General features: G+C 36.7%; 1 pseudogene; it reads left to right on the top strand.

The window, feature by feature from the left end:
* Positions 1-11,228: 11,228 nt before the first annotated feature.
* LOC108392531 (small ribosomal subunit protein uS2-like) overlaps positions 11,229-15,163 on the top strand; it is a 43,784-nt pseudogene continuing 39,849 nt past the window's right edge.

Below are 15,163 nucleotides of genomic sequence, written 5' to 3'. Positions count from 1 at the left end.
TGTAAGGCTATTTTAGGGTCCTGAAAAGTTGGTATTTTGGTACTAGTGTTTTCATACTAGTCACAGTGGAAAAAAGAAGGGAAACAGATTTAGAAGAGATTGCATAAACCATGCATGACTATATAAACTATCTGATATAACTGATCTGATATGGAGACTATAAACAGGAAATACAAAGAAATCTGGGGACTTACAATAAGGTTGATAAGGTAGATAATGTAATCAAATACATGATCGATATGCTTTGTGTGTTCTTAAATATCTTTAGACATGCAGTCCCATGTTAAATATATTTTACTTATGACATGGTGTTTAATGTGATGTTAACATAAATATATCAGTAGAGCAACCTTTAGAATCTTTTAAGGAAAAATATTAAGATATTCTTCTATAATTCAAATAATTCAAATAATTCTAAGAAACTATAGAATGTTAAAAGTCAACATAAAGGAAGACAATGTGAAATACAAGTTCAGAGAGAAAAGAAAAATAACTGAGGCAGAGGTCACACAGTGGAAAGAAGCACAGATCCTTATTAACTGCAAATCTCTTTATACTTGTATTCATTGAATCTTCAGTACAAAGACCCTTATGATATAACATGGGAGAAGACACACTATTCTGCATAACAAGCAATGACCATCATGAATTGCCAGGTGACTGTACTTTTTTTTTTTTCACTCAGAAAGAGTTGGATGTAAAAAACTATCACTAGCTGAGCTTAATACATCAAGTCTTCCATGGTCCAATCCCAAGAAGTGATTTTATGTTTACAAAATCTCATGACAAGGAACAATAGCAAAATGAAATAGTCTGCAGTCATGTTCTTTATCAAGTAATTTTTGCATGCATGATTTAGTATAATATTATTATCAGGGAAGAGAGAGAAATCAACTCTTAATGCCCCAAATGGGGAAATAAAAATTATTGAGGATCATCATTTTCAAATATCAAAGGTATGAAAGAGGCCAGTATAATATGATGGTAGAGACAGACTGCTAGCAAGTGTACAGATTAGAAGCTTATTGATAAATATATGATGAAGACAATCATGAGTAAATGTCGTGAGAATGTGTATTTCCATTCTAACTTCTATTCATTGAATATAGTGCCCCTATATAAGGATGTGGCATTTAAACATAAAAGCAAAATGGAAGGAAAATACTGTATAATACCTGGCATTAATGTCTGAAAGAGGAGGAAAGTTTAAATGGATAAAATGATTTTCCATTCACAACTTCAAAATCAATTTTACAATTGATTTGTCATACATACCTATTGGAATTTCAGACAATTAGCATTTATGCATTTTAAAAGAGAAAAATACAATTAAAATAGATCATAATTTGATGTAAGCAATATTTTAAAATTATAAAATTGTTGATTTCAATTATGTTAGAAGAAAACCAGCTGTTTTTCTTAATTGCAATTTTCTCATCAGCATACACTACTGATTTTTTAAATAAACCAAGTTAAGTCTTACAAAGATAACTGTTTTGTGTAAGATCATAAACAATAAAAAAAAAACGGCACAAGTGTAGTGACTTTTCACCCTCAGAGTCTGACAACACATGAACAAAGAGCTGACATTCAGTAACTCCCTTCTCCATCAGCCTCAATGCCTGTGAAGGAATACTTAGGGGAAATGTCCAAGTAGGTTGTGAACTAAGCCAAAGGCAAAAAGGGAGAAAGAACTACATTTGTATCATTAATAATCATAGCCTAGAGGTTTTCTTAAAAAAAATTATTTCTATGTGATCATCTACTACTTTACTATTAAATTACATAATCTCATTGAAGTAAAGAGGATTTTTGTGCTCAAACTAAGGTGTGGTAATCAACAGATCAGCTTTAATATATTTACTTGAAGGATATCCATCAAAACCTTACTATCTTACCCAGGAAAGCAATTCCACAGCAAAGATAGGTCTCACAACAGGTTATAGGAGACCCATTCCTTGGTGGCCTTTAGTGACCCTTGTTTCCATCTCATCAAAAAGAGAATTCTATTATGGTATGTAAAGATGCTTGATACAATTTCAATCTTTTTTAATTTACTGAGGCTCTTTTTGTGTCCTATGTGATTTATTCTAGAGAATGTTCCATGTGCACTTGAGAAAAATATGTATCCTGCTGCTTTGGGGTGGCATGTTCTGTATATATCTCCAAGTCCACCTGGTCTGATGTGTTGCTCAGTGCCTTTGTTTTCTTATTTATTTTCTGTCTGGATGATTTGTCCATTGATGTAAATGGGGTGTTAAAATTGCCTAATATGATTGTATTGCTATTTCCCCTTTAGTTCTCTTAGTATTTGTTTTACATATTTAGGTGCCCCTGGGTTAGGTAATTGGCCTTTATAATTGTTAAATCCTTTTGTTGGACTGATCCCTTTATCATTACTTAATGTCCTTCTTTGTCTCTTGTTACTTTCTTTGTTTTGAAATCAATTTGGTCTGATGTTAAGTATTGCTACTACTGCTTTTCCCCACCTCTTATTTGTATGAAATACCTTCTTCCATCCCTTCACTTCTAGTCTGTGTATATCTGGGTCTGAAAAGAGTCTCCTGTAAGCAGCATATAGATGGGTCTTGTTTCTTAATCCATTCTGCCATTCTGTGTTTTTTGATTGGTTCATTCTGTCCATTTACATTTGAGGTAACTTTGATAGGTATATAGTTATTACCATTTTATTGTTTTCTTGTTTTTACAGCTACTCTCTTCTTTTCTTTCTCTTATACTCTTCTCTTGTTATTTGGTGGTTTTCTTTAGTGTTGCAAGTGGATTTCTCTTTTTTAATTTTTTGTGTATCTATTAAAGGCTTTAGGTTTGTGGTTACCATAAGGTTCAAGGATAGCTTCCTAACTACATACCAGTCTACATTAAGTTGATGATTGCTCTATTTCAAACACAGTCTAAAAGTCCTTTTTTTTCTTCTTCCTCCTTCACACTTTATGTATTAAATGATATCATCTGAATCTTTTGTAAATCCCTTGACTGATTTTGTCTATAGTTGATTTTACTACTGTTTTTTTTTAACTTCATACTTGCTTAGTAAGTAATTGGCCTGCCATTCTGAAAGTTTATTTTTACTGATGAAAAATATTTAGGCTTAAAACATTTCTATCTACAGAAGTTCCTTTAACATACCCTATAAGGCCGGTTTAGTGGTGGTACAATCTTTTAACTTTCATTTATCTGGGAAATTTTTAACTGTCCTTTCAATTCTGAATGATAACCCTGCTTGGTAGAGGATTATTGATTGTAGGTTCTTATGTTTCAATACATTAAATATTTCTCACCATTCTCTTCTGTCCTGTAAAATTTCTGTTGAGAAATCTGCTGACAACCTTATGGAGTTCTCCTTATAGATAACTGTCTGCCTCTCTCTTGCTGCTTTTAAGATATTATCTTTATTTTTAACCTTTGCTATTCTAATTAGTATATGTTTTGATGTTGTCTTCCTGGAACTCCTTTTGTTAGAGGCTCTCTGTGCTTCCAGGATTTAGGTACTTCATTCCCCAGATTGGGGAAGTTTTCAGCTATTATTCTTCAAAGAGACTTTCTACTCCTTTGTCTCTTTTTTCTCCTTCTGGGACCCCTAGTATATGGATATTGTTGTGTTAAAATTGTCACACAGCTCTTAGCATCTTCCCATTTTTAAAAATTCTATTTTCTTTCATCTCCACAGCTTGGTTATTGTTCTGTTCTTTAATTACAATCTCATTGATTATCTCCTTTACTTCCAGCAGTTTATTCATTCCCTCCAGTGTATTTTTCATCTCAGTTACTGTATTCTTCAGCTTTGTGTGGCTTTTTCTGAACTCTACTATCTCTTTGTTGAAGTTCTCCCTGAGGTCATCAGTATTTTTCCACAGCACAGATAAGTGAGCATATTTATGACTGTTATTTTGAAATCTTTATTAAAAATATTTGTATTCTCCGCTTCATTTAGCCCTCTTTCTGGTGTCTTTTTTTGTTCTTTTATTGGAAAGGTATTCCTCTGCCTCTTCATTTTTCTGGGCTTCTGTGTTTCATCCTTTGTATTAGATACATCTTCTATGCCACCTTGAGTAGCAATGGTTTTAGGAAGAAGGCATTCTGTGGTGCTCAGCTCAAGACCCTGCTCACCAGTGCCTGGTTCCCCTTTGCAGTGGAGTAGTAGTTGGTGGTGGGCTGTGGGTGGGTCCCCCCTTCTGCCTGTCTGCCTTCAGCTGTTGATCTCTGTTAGCAGTGGGCTCACAGCTCATGTCAGGGTCCCTGCTGTGTGTGAGCCAGTGCTTCTGCTGGGACTCTTTTTGTGGGGCTGCCCTCTGTCTGCCCTGCAGCAGTGGTTATGGCGCTGGGCTGACGGGGCCTGTGGGGCAGGTGCACCCAGGGAAGCATGAGTGGAGCTGATCCACCAGTGAGGAGAAAGAAGCATTTGGCACTGGCTTCTGCAGGTGCCTCCCCAGCTGGGCTGAGAGGGAGCCAGGAGAGTCAGAAAAACCTCCCTCTGACTGCCAGACAACAATGTCTGACTCTGCTGGGCTGAGCAGGCCAGGTGGGTGGGTGGGTACCCAGGGAAGCACTGCAGGGCCGAGCTACCAGCAAGAAGGAAGGAGCCCTTGGGGCTGGCCTATGTGAGCACCTGGTCAGTTGTGCTGAGGGAGGGCTGGGGAAGCTTCCTCTGCCTGCCATCTCTCCTGCAGAGGGAGCTCCTTCCATCCCTCACCCCTTTGGTATCCTGCCTGCTGCTGCTAAATCAAACTGCCTCCTCTGTGCTGGGTCTCAGTGGGGCTGATGGAGCATGCCTATCCTTCGCAAATGGCAGGAGTCTCAGCCTCCTCAAGTGCTCTAATTCTCCATGGTGTCCAACCCCAATAATCACCAAGGCCCAAAGCAGTGTGGACTTATGCTCCCAGAAAAGATCTCCAGGACCAGCTGTACAGGGTTCTTGCATGCTTATTGCATCCAAAGTCAGTTCCTCCTCCTCCCCATTGTGGTCTTGGATGGGGAACGGCTTGGGTCCCCATCAATCATGGCTCTGCCATTTTACCCTTCTCAGTGTGGTCTTCTCTTCTTTCACCAGATACAGATGCTCTGGTCTGCAGTCTTCAGATCATTTTCAAGGTTAGCTGTATTTGCTGTAGTTGCTTCCTTGGTGTGTATGTGGGAGGAAGCCTCCTCCTTGCCTTCCTACTTTGCCATCTTTTCCATTGCCTTTCTCTAAAATGTTGAATACTTGATAAATCACTGGAGTAAGTGTTCTAATTTATTTCATATTGTTCAGTCCTTCCTCAGGAACACTGTTTAGTCTTAGCTGCAGATTGGGAAACAATTGTAATCTAATGCTAATATGTTACATAGTTAGCATTTCTGTGTGTATGTTTCCATGAGTTAAATTGAGCAACTGATGAGTTTATGCTGGGGAAGGACACTAACTATCTTTTCAAATAAGACCAAGATGCTTTACAAATACAGAATTTAAGCAAGCTGTCGTTCTACAGACCGATTAGGCTTACTCTAAGTGAGTTAGGGGTATTTTATTGGTGTTATGTTCTAAATGCCAGTCATAGAAAAGTAATTGGCAGTGATTAGATTTTTAAAGTTACATTATTAAGTGTTCTTTATCTTATCTTCACTAGCGTTTTCCATCTGTTCTTTCCTCCAGGCTGTGTAACTCTGTTCATGCTACCCTGACTGTGCAATAGCTGAATATGGAAGTAATGGGATCATTGCACCATAATTTAATAGAAAAATTGATCAGTATCATATGTCTTTGATAAATTGGACACTATTTTTATCCAAGGGAGAACAAACTGTAGGATTAATAAAACTTTATAGGGGAAATGAACTTTAAGAAACCCCCCTAAAAAATTTTCAACAGGGAACAATTCAAGGTTTTTGTTTCATATAACCAATTCTTATTATAGACTAAGTTACATGGGAAAATAAAGATGGGCAATCTGTATCAAAACAAGGATGTAATTAAAGTGTTTGTAGAATATACTGCTGTCTGCAATATATATTAGTTTTTTATTACTAATGCAAAAATTAAAACTAACAGTGGCTTAGACAACATAAGTACTTTAACTTATAGTCCTAGAAAGAGTCTCACTTGCCCAAAAACAAGTTTTCAGTCTGGTTCGGCTCCTTCTGGAAGCTCCATGGGACATTGTTTCCTTGCCATTTCCAGCTTTTAGAGGTTAAGCTCCTTCTTTGGCTCATAGCCATGTTTATTTATTTTCAGAGCCAGCAATGGCTAGCAGAGCCTCAACTGCATACTCTAATTCTCTACATACATCATCACATCTCTTTCTCTGAGTCTTTTAAGACCCTGTGATTACATTCAGTGTATATGGATAACCCAGAATAATCTCCCCATTTGAATGTCTTTAAGTTATTTAAACTTGCAAAATCCCTTTTGTGAGGTTAGGGTAACATATTCATAGGTTCCAGAGGTTAGCACATGAACATATTTGGTGGCTATTATTCTTCTTACCACACATAGTGTTCAGGTATGTTAATTTTCCATATGTTATCAGAATCAGTAGGAAATCAATGAATGGTTTTAGGCTCAGAATATATATAACTATTTTTATATTCTACAAGGATCATGTTGGTTATAATGTTGGAGGAAAAATGAAGAGTGGGCCACAGTTAGAAAACCATTACAGTCACCCAGGTGAGAAATGACTGGCTTAGACTGGAGTGAGGGTATTGAAGGTAGATTATTCAGGAGAAATTTAATGAAGTATTTGGGAATTTAGACTGTGAGAATGTGTTACAGGATTAATTTTTGTGTGGCACAAGAATAAGGCTAAAATGTCTGGCATGACTGTGAGGTTTCTGATTTTAATGAGTAGATGGATGGTGATGTGATTCAGTAGAAGTGAGAACATTGAAGAAGACCCTGAAATCTATTTAACAATGCATTATCTTCCAGACATCCGGGTAGAGATATTGACAGCATTGAAATTCTGAAGAGAAATAAACAGCAAAGGTATAAATTTAGGAAGTATCAAAAACATGCCTAAGAATGAAAATTGCTTTAAAAGAGAAAATACACTAAAAAGATATGAAGGTCTAAAACTAAATCTTTAGAAAAATGAGCATTAAAAAATTAGGTAATAGAGATCTGGGCAGTAGAGGAATATGAGAGGAATCTTGTAGGAATACTGGTAGGAAGAAAGCTAGACGTGCTGCCATGGAAACAAGACTACAGGCTGCTAAAGAAGTCAACAATATAGAAAGTTGCTGAAAAATACTGTAAGGTGATTTAAAAACTCTCACTGAATTTGGGGGCATTGAGATTACTCTCAACCAAAGGGAGCCTTTCGGTGGACTTGAAACCACAGGGGATTGGATTAAGAAATGGAATAGATTGAGGAAATGAGAAGGGTGTTAGGAAATCTTTGGCATTTGGGATTTGGGAAGTGATAAAATGGATGGGGGCTGTGGGGGAAGTGATGTGAAAGAATTTTTTAATGCACTAGAGAGATCTGAGTGCAGTCAAATGCCAACAGGACCTGTTTTGTGGGCACAGGACTGTGCAGTTACAGGGGGCCCTATGCTGAGGCGCTGTCTATGTAAGGTAACACTCAGCCATGTTGTTTAGAAATTATTAATGATCTCATCTTTGAGCTCGACGATGTAGGTGACATCTGACAGAACAAAGAGCAGGCGGCAGGTTTTCGGGGCCTGTCTCCTTCCTGCTGGCTCCTCACCAACTCTCTCACTGGCCATTCCTCTTGGCCCTGTACCTGGATCTGAAGCATGTGGGTTCCAAGGTTGGCAGGAGGTGGAACCTAGTAGTTGACCTTACTGAGCAAGGGGAAGACCTGAGTCCTGGGACAAGACCCCTGGTAGCTGGGAGGGTCTGCAGTCGCCTGCCCAGGAAGTGCCCCGTGTGTTGAACCCTTCCTGGATAGGCCCATGCCTAAGGGGTCCTCTCTTTCTCCCTTTAACCTTCCTGAGTCTAGCTGGAACACAAGCAGCTTGTTTGAAGACAAGCTAGGAAATGTTAATTGTGTAATTTAGGTACTCTTCATATACTTTAAATATACCATTTAAACCTGGCATGGCATGTAAAAATGAACGGGAAAAATATCATGCTAATAATTTTAATTTTTTATTTTTCTTTGTTTAAAACAACCTTAAATAGAAAATACCATGGTAATTTGACAGAAAGACTGGAAGAAAGAGAAAAGCTTTATATCTTAATACTTTAATCACAGTTGCCCACCTCTATTTTTAATGAGGTACTCATTTTCATTTATTATTTTTGTAAAAATCTAGAATTACACAGTTTGTTGATTAGAAACCTGAAGAAAGAAATGTTGTCTTCTGAAGAGTCAAAAAGTTATTCCACTGAAGTTGTAACTCAATATTAAAGGAAATATTTAGTCACATTAATCTATGTATCTTTGGTCGGGAATTTAAAATTTAATATAAATATTAATACAAAATTTTGAATAGCTTAAAGTAAAACAACTAATGATGCAAACAACAAAGAGAATCTGGAAGGAACTTCGGGATCCCACCTTCCAAGGCATTTAGATGGACTAATTACTCATTAGCTCACTCTAAGTTAGATAGAAGGAAACATTCCCAAGAGTCAGATTCATTAATAACTAAAATTAGACATTATCAAATGAAGTAAAATCTGTTTTAATCCAGATAGTCTCAAAGGGAATAGTTATATTTTCATCTTCCTGGAATGATTTCTTTTTTTACACAATTCCATGTAATTGAATCTTTAGGCCATTATTAATTTTGCTTACTAAATGTTTGTGCTTGTTTTCATTATCAACTGATTGATTTTAAGATCATTATGATTTTAGGGAGCTTTTTATCCATTGTTGTGCCATTATGCCACCAACTTTGTTATGAAGATCCTTTTAATAGATTCTTTGAAGTCTCCCTGAAAAAATATAATAAATCAGAAGACCATATCTGTTCTACAACAACATTTTCCAATTAGTAGTTTACTAAACAAATAGATTCTTTAACTTTTATGAGATTCAAATTACTATATACAGATAGGGATCCAGGAATGTGCATTTCAAAAAGCATGTTAGATGCATGCAGGCAACATTTAAAATATTCTTTGAGATATACTGAGACAACCATTCCCTATTTGGTGTTTATTAATCTGTGCTTGAATGTATAAGACTTTTTAAACATGGACTTTCATGGGCTAATATTTCAGTTGTCAGTTAGTGTAATTTTTGAGTTAACTGTACAACTTGTATACTTAATCTGCTTTTACTGCTATGAAAATATGCACAGACACATGCACACACCATGAACACAATCAACTAAAATTATGATAATTTTGATAATTTCTATGAACAGATATTTGTAAAGTATGTATGTATAGAAGATGTGATACAGTTCACAGTAAAAATGTGTTCGCCTTTAGAGAAATAACTTAAAGAGCAATAATAACATGATGAGAAGAAAATATTTCTCCAGAATATCCATAAAATCTCTCAGGAAGCTTAAATATACAATATAAATATTCCTCAGTACCACCATGTTGTATGACTTCATGATTAATAATGGTATGTATTCAAGTGGTAGCCTTCCTCTATCTTGTCTGTGTTTTGCATTTTGTTCAGAGATGACCACTGTCTTTATGGTTATATTTAGACCCAAATTCTGTTACACAGAGGAGCTATGACTGATGTAACTCCTGTTCACTCAGTTCCTCTTGTTTTAAGACCAACCATTCATTCATACAATAACATTTATGGAGCACCTACTATACTATATTCTAAGCAAATGGAGACAAAAATATTTTTCTCCTCACAGTCCTTAATATTCTAGTAGGGGATATATATAGTAAATGAGTAAACATTTTATATAGATATGTGTTACGTAGAAAGTAAAATATAAATAAACAGTAGAGAATGATGGGGATGTATGGAGCTCTAATATACTAGATGAATTTAAGTTCTTGCTGATGAAGTGATATTCGAGCAAAGACCTGAATGAAACCAGAAAGAAAAGCAGAATGTCACATAAGTGGAAGAATACAGTAGATTCACCCATATTATGAAGTGTATCAGTAATTAATTCCATTTTAAGGATTGCTGAGTAGTAATCCATTGAATAGAGATTTCACAGTTTGTTTTTCACTCCCTAACCATGGGACATTTGGGCTGTTTTTCTTCTTTGGGTAATTAGGAATAAAGACAGATTTTTGGGTGAACATAAGTTTTCATTTCCCTTGGGCAAGTACTCTGTATATTTGTCAGCTCTTACGTTTTCTTTTTTCTTATTTGAGACATTGTAATAATTGAGGAGTGGTACCTACTTTTGTGTTTTCAGTTGCATGTCCTGAATGCCTAATGATGTGAAGCGTCCATTCATGAACACTGTTTTATCTTCTTTGGTGAAGGCTCTCCTTATGTCCCCATCCATTTTTTATGTGGGGTGTTTGTTTCTTATTAATGAATTTTGAGAGCCTTTATATATTCCAGAAATAAGACTTTTACTCAATAGGTTATTTTTACCTAATAAGTTATTTGTAAATATTTTCTCACACTCTATAGTTTTTCTATTAATTCTCTTTATAGTGACTTTGAAAGACTTCAGTTTTGATTGTCATTTTTTCTTTTTCTTTCTCATTTCTTCTTATTTTAAGGATCCATACTTCTTTTTTTTAGGAGAGCAAGGCAGAGACTTTTATTCAGAGAGAAAGTGAGAGGACAGAGCTCCCAGCTCAGGCCAGGAGGGGACAAGAGAGCCCTGGGGTGGTGCGTTGTCTAGGGGTTTTATAGGCGGTTGAGCACACATAGAGCGTGTAAAGGAAGTAAAGAGCGCCCTGCCTCACTCAGAGGCCAGGGCGGCCTGAAGAAGCAGGCTCGGAGTCAGAGAGACAGAGAGACAGAGAGAGAGACACTCCTCACGGACACCCAGTCGGGCTGTCCAGGCCTTATTCCAGACACACGGGCCTTTGAGAAACAGCTGAAGTGCAGCCTCAGCCTAGGCTTTCACAGGTGCCCACAGACTTCCTCGGTCCCTCACATCCGAGGAGATGCCTCTGAAAGGGAATCCTGGCCCCCACTCAGCTGACATTCCCGACTCCCAAGGGAGACAGGGGATCCACTGAGGGAGACGCAGGGGAACCTGTCGCTCGAGACTTTGAGATCGGCAGCCGGACTAGTCCCATTTAAGTGGCTGACGAGCACCCGATTTTGAGTGCCATAGACGGCTTCCTTCTATAAGGACAGTGAAAGAAGATGGTAGGCTCAGATGCAATACTCACTTCTAAAGTTATCCCGGACGAGGCCCCAGAAATGATGCCGGGGTTCTTGTTCGCGGAGCTGAAAGATGAACTTGGCCAACCGTCAAGGTAGGAGAGCAAGGCAGAGGCTTTTAGAGAGAAAGCGAGAGGACAGAGCTCCTGGCTCAAGCCAAGAGGGGACAAGAGAGTCCCCAAGGATCCATACTTTTGATGCTCTATGTCTGATGAACCTGTTGAAGGCACTCTTCTCTTTATCATAATGTTTTTCATTTCTGTAATTTCTATTTTATTCTTTCTTATAACTTCTATCTCTGCTGAAATTACCAATGCATGTAGTTCATTATTTAGACAAAAGCATCTGACATTAATAATAACTACTTTATATTCCTTACATGATAATCCTAGCTTCCGGGTCATATTTGAGACAGATTTTATTGACTGTTTGGTTTCCTGAGGGTGCTCTTCTTCTTGCTTATCTGAAAGTGTCAAATTTATTGAAAACAGATGCCTTCTGTAGAACAGTAGAAATTGAGATACGTTGTAATTATCTATTTCTGTGGACACACCTCTCTTATGATAGTCTTTTAGTGTGGATGGTTGACTCCGTCTAGCCAGGAGTTGAGCCAAGTTTGGGAATTGTTATCTCTATGCTTAGTATCAGTTCCCCATAGGCTTCTTACTTCTCTGAGGTAATTTTGTGCTTGGACTGGGAGCTGGTCTGCCAGAGAGTTTTTGCAGTATCTGCCACACCCTCAGCATAAGTCCATCCCTTTCTGCCTCTCCTCAGAGCTTCTTTCTCCATGCCCTCCCAGCTGTAGACTGCTATTACTTGTTAATGGCACTTGTAGTGGTGGTGTATAGAAATGGGAGGGTCATTGTCTGGTACTCTGCTTTATCATCCATCCTAGGCATGCAGTGTGTGTGTTCTTGAATCTAAGGAGGTGGGGCTTCTTATTTATCTTGTCTCTTGCCCAGAAATAGGAGTTCTGTAATGGTCTAGGTCCAGGACATTTTTCTGTCCCTCCCTTTCTCTTAGCTTACATCCTAATGTTGACTGCATTTGCTATATTCTCATTGTATTCTAAGGATGAAAATAATGTACTCCCCACTTTCTACATTTGTGTTAGTTTCCTAGAACTACTGCAACAAATTACTACAAACTTAGTGACATAAAGAAGCAGAATTTTTTTCCCTTACAGTTCTGAAGTCCAAAGTCAAGGTGTCAGCTTGGCTTTGCTCTCTCTGAAGTTTCTAGGGGAATACCCTTCACTGACTTTTCCAGCTTCCAGTAATCCTGGTGTCCCTTGGTTTATGGCAGCATGAGTCCAATCTCCACCTCTGTCTTCTCATGGCCCCTCTTTGTGTCTCTCTGCATCCTCTCTTCTTTCGCATACACCAGTCATTGAATTTAGGACTCAACCCAAATCCAGGATGACATCATTTCAAGTTCCTTTACTTGGTTACATCTGCAAAGATATCCTGTTCCCTAAGGTCACATTCTGAGGGACTAGGGAGCATTAGTTTGGGAAAAATACAACTGAATCCACTACATTGTAAACAGAAGAACTAAGACTAAGTATTAGTAATTGGTCACAACTTCCGAATTTATATGTTGAAGACTAATTCTTCATGATATGATAGTTCTATGAAAAATTACTTTATGCTAGAAATCACTGATTCTGCTTTATGTTATTGAACAAATATATTTTGAGGAGGTATTACATAGCAGGCACTATGCTAGAAAATCCCTACTGTCATAGAGCTTTGTTTCTTTCTCTTTAAAAAAATAACCTCCTAGAAAACATTAGTCTTTTCAATTTTGGCTAATACTGACTTCAATTACTTATCAGAGTGATAGAATGAAATTTTGTTTTCATCCATCCCAAATTAAATGGCCTCAAAATAGACAATTTTCTGTCATTACAATAAGTAACATGTTTCTTGTGAACTTGTCATTTTAATTATCTTCATATTGATTTGGTTCCAAATCTATCCTGAGAGTAATTTTTTCTTTATATTGATAGAAAACATCTACAACAAGATGATACATTGTGCTGAAGCTATTAAAGAGAAAAAATATTTTTAATCTGCAATGGTAAAATATGAAAGCAAAAACAAAATAGTTGACATGTGAGATATTATTGAAATACATTTTGACTATGGATAAATTTCATCAAAACTTCAGAATACAGTCAGCCTAATGTTCAATACCTAAAGCAAGTATTATAACATATAAAACATTCATTTCCATTAAAACATGATGAGGTTTATGCAAACCAAATTCATTTCTGCATGCATAACTCATTTTCTTTTAATGGCAAAAATTCAAAAAAAGAATTAATATTAAATGTTTGAATGTACTTACACAGTTGTTGGTCAAAGTGAGGTATCTGTTAAGATATTTGACTCCTAAGAGAACTTTAATTTCCAGATTTATGATTTTAGGTTTTAAAATACCTTATTTCATGTGATGGATAATATGTGTCTTTGTCTCTACTCTCTGCCACTTACCTATATTAGATCAGCATTGTGAAGCAGGAAACACTGGCTATATTATTTAAGGGACTACTTTTTTCCCATAAGAATGGGTTAATGACCCCATAAATAATCACCCTGTATGGAAATGGATTTTCTTCCTGTATCCTTGGAGATGGTGAACTAAGCCTTCTTACTGTTCTCAATGCTATTTTCATAACTGTGGTAACATATAATTCAAAATCCAAAGGACAAAAGGGTATCTCTTGTTTTTAATTGTAAGGATACTACCAATTATACTTCATAATGTTTAAGTTGTCTCCACAGACTGTGATACCATGGGTAAGTATAGATACATTTTCTTTGAATCTTTTCATTTGATTCTCAAACTATCACATAGCCACCAGAGTTTTATTAGAACTGGTTATTAGAGAGCAACTCAAGTCACACAGCAGGGTATTTGCACCCATTTTCAGCTGCTTGGCAAAATTATTTCGCCAAGTAGCCATATGAAAGACCATAGGGTGCTGTATGTCTTAACTAATAGCCTTGAAAATGTCTGATTTTATACCAAAATCCTGATCCAAATTCTTGATCCAAAATCCTAATTAACAACTCATTTAGATTTTAAATTAATAAAATATATACCAATGTCTTCACTAGTACTTCAGATGGCTAAGATCCATTTGAAAGTTTTCTGAGCTTTGTCCTCTCCATGGAGCCATTGGCTAGCATATAAACATTGAAAACTGTCAAGGATGGAATAAAAACTTGCTCTTAAGAAGGCAAAGAAGGATAAATCCATCCTCATGAACCATTTCTGTGGGAATTTGAAGGAACGTTTTGAAAAAAATCAAAGGGAATGTTTGATCGTACCCATCTATTACCAGGAAATTAAAATATTATTATATGTATAAAAAGTGATGAGATAATTCAAAAAAGTCTCTTAATGAAAGAACACCATTCTCCAATATCAATCATCAGTCATATGTTTCTCACCCTCACTTAAGTAGAAAAGGCAGAGATGGAAGTGGATGGTGGACCTACCGATCATTTGATCTTACATGTTGTCATACAAACAGTTTTGATACTGAGTGTAAGAGGATAAGGAAGGTGAAAAATCAGTAATTCCTTGGTCAGTTCTACAGGTCCAGGGATTAGATTGTATACACTTCACTACTGGGAGCAAATTATCCTGGTTTAATTGAATAAATTTGAACAGCGAACTGCTTAGCAAATGCTGAGGATGCTATGTGGAAGTAGATAACACAGTGAAAAGGAAAATGATGTTTTATCTCTAATTCCTAGATTTCCAGTCCCATCACCATTTTTGTCCTTCAGTTACACACTTACAAGCATACACACTCACCTAGGAGTGTGCCATTTTAACCTGAAATAATGCCACATTAAATACACTTTTGTAAAATTGTCTTTTTTAATTGATACAATGTGAAG

The sequence above is a fragment of the Manis javanica genome, chromosome 14 (genome assembly GCF_040802235.1).
Source record: "Manis javanica isolate MJ-LG chromosome 14, MJ_LKY, whole genome shotgun sequence".
NCBI lineage: Eukaryota > Metazoa > Chordata > Mammalia > Pholidota > Manidae > Manis > Manis javanica.
Note: the sequence above shows the minus strand (reverse complement) of the source record. Positions and strands in the feature narration are given on the sequence as shown.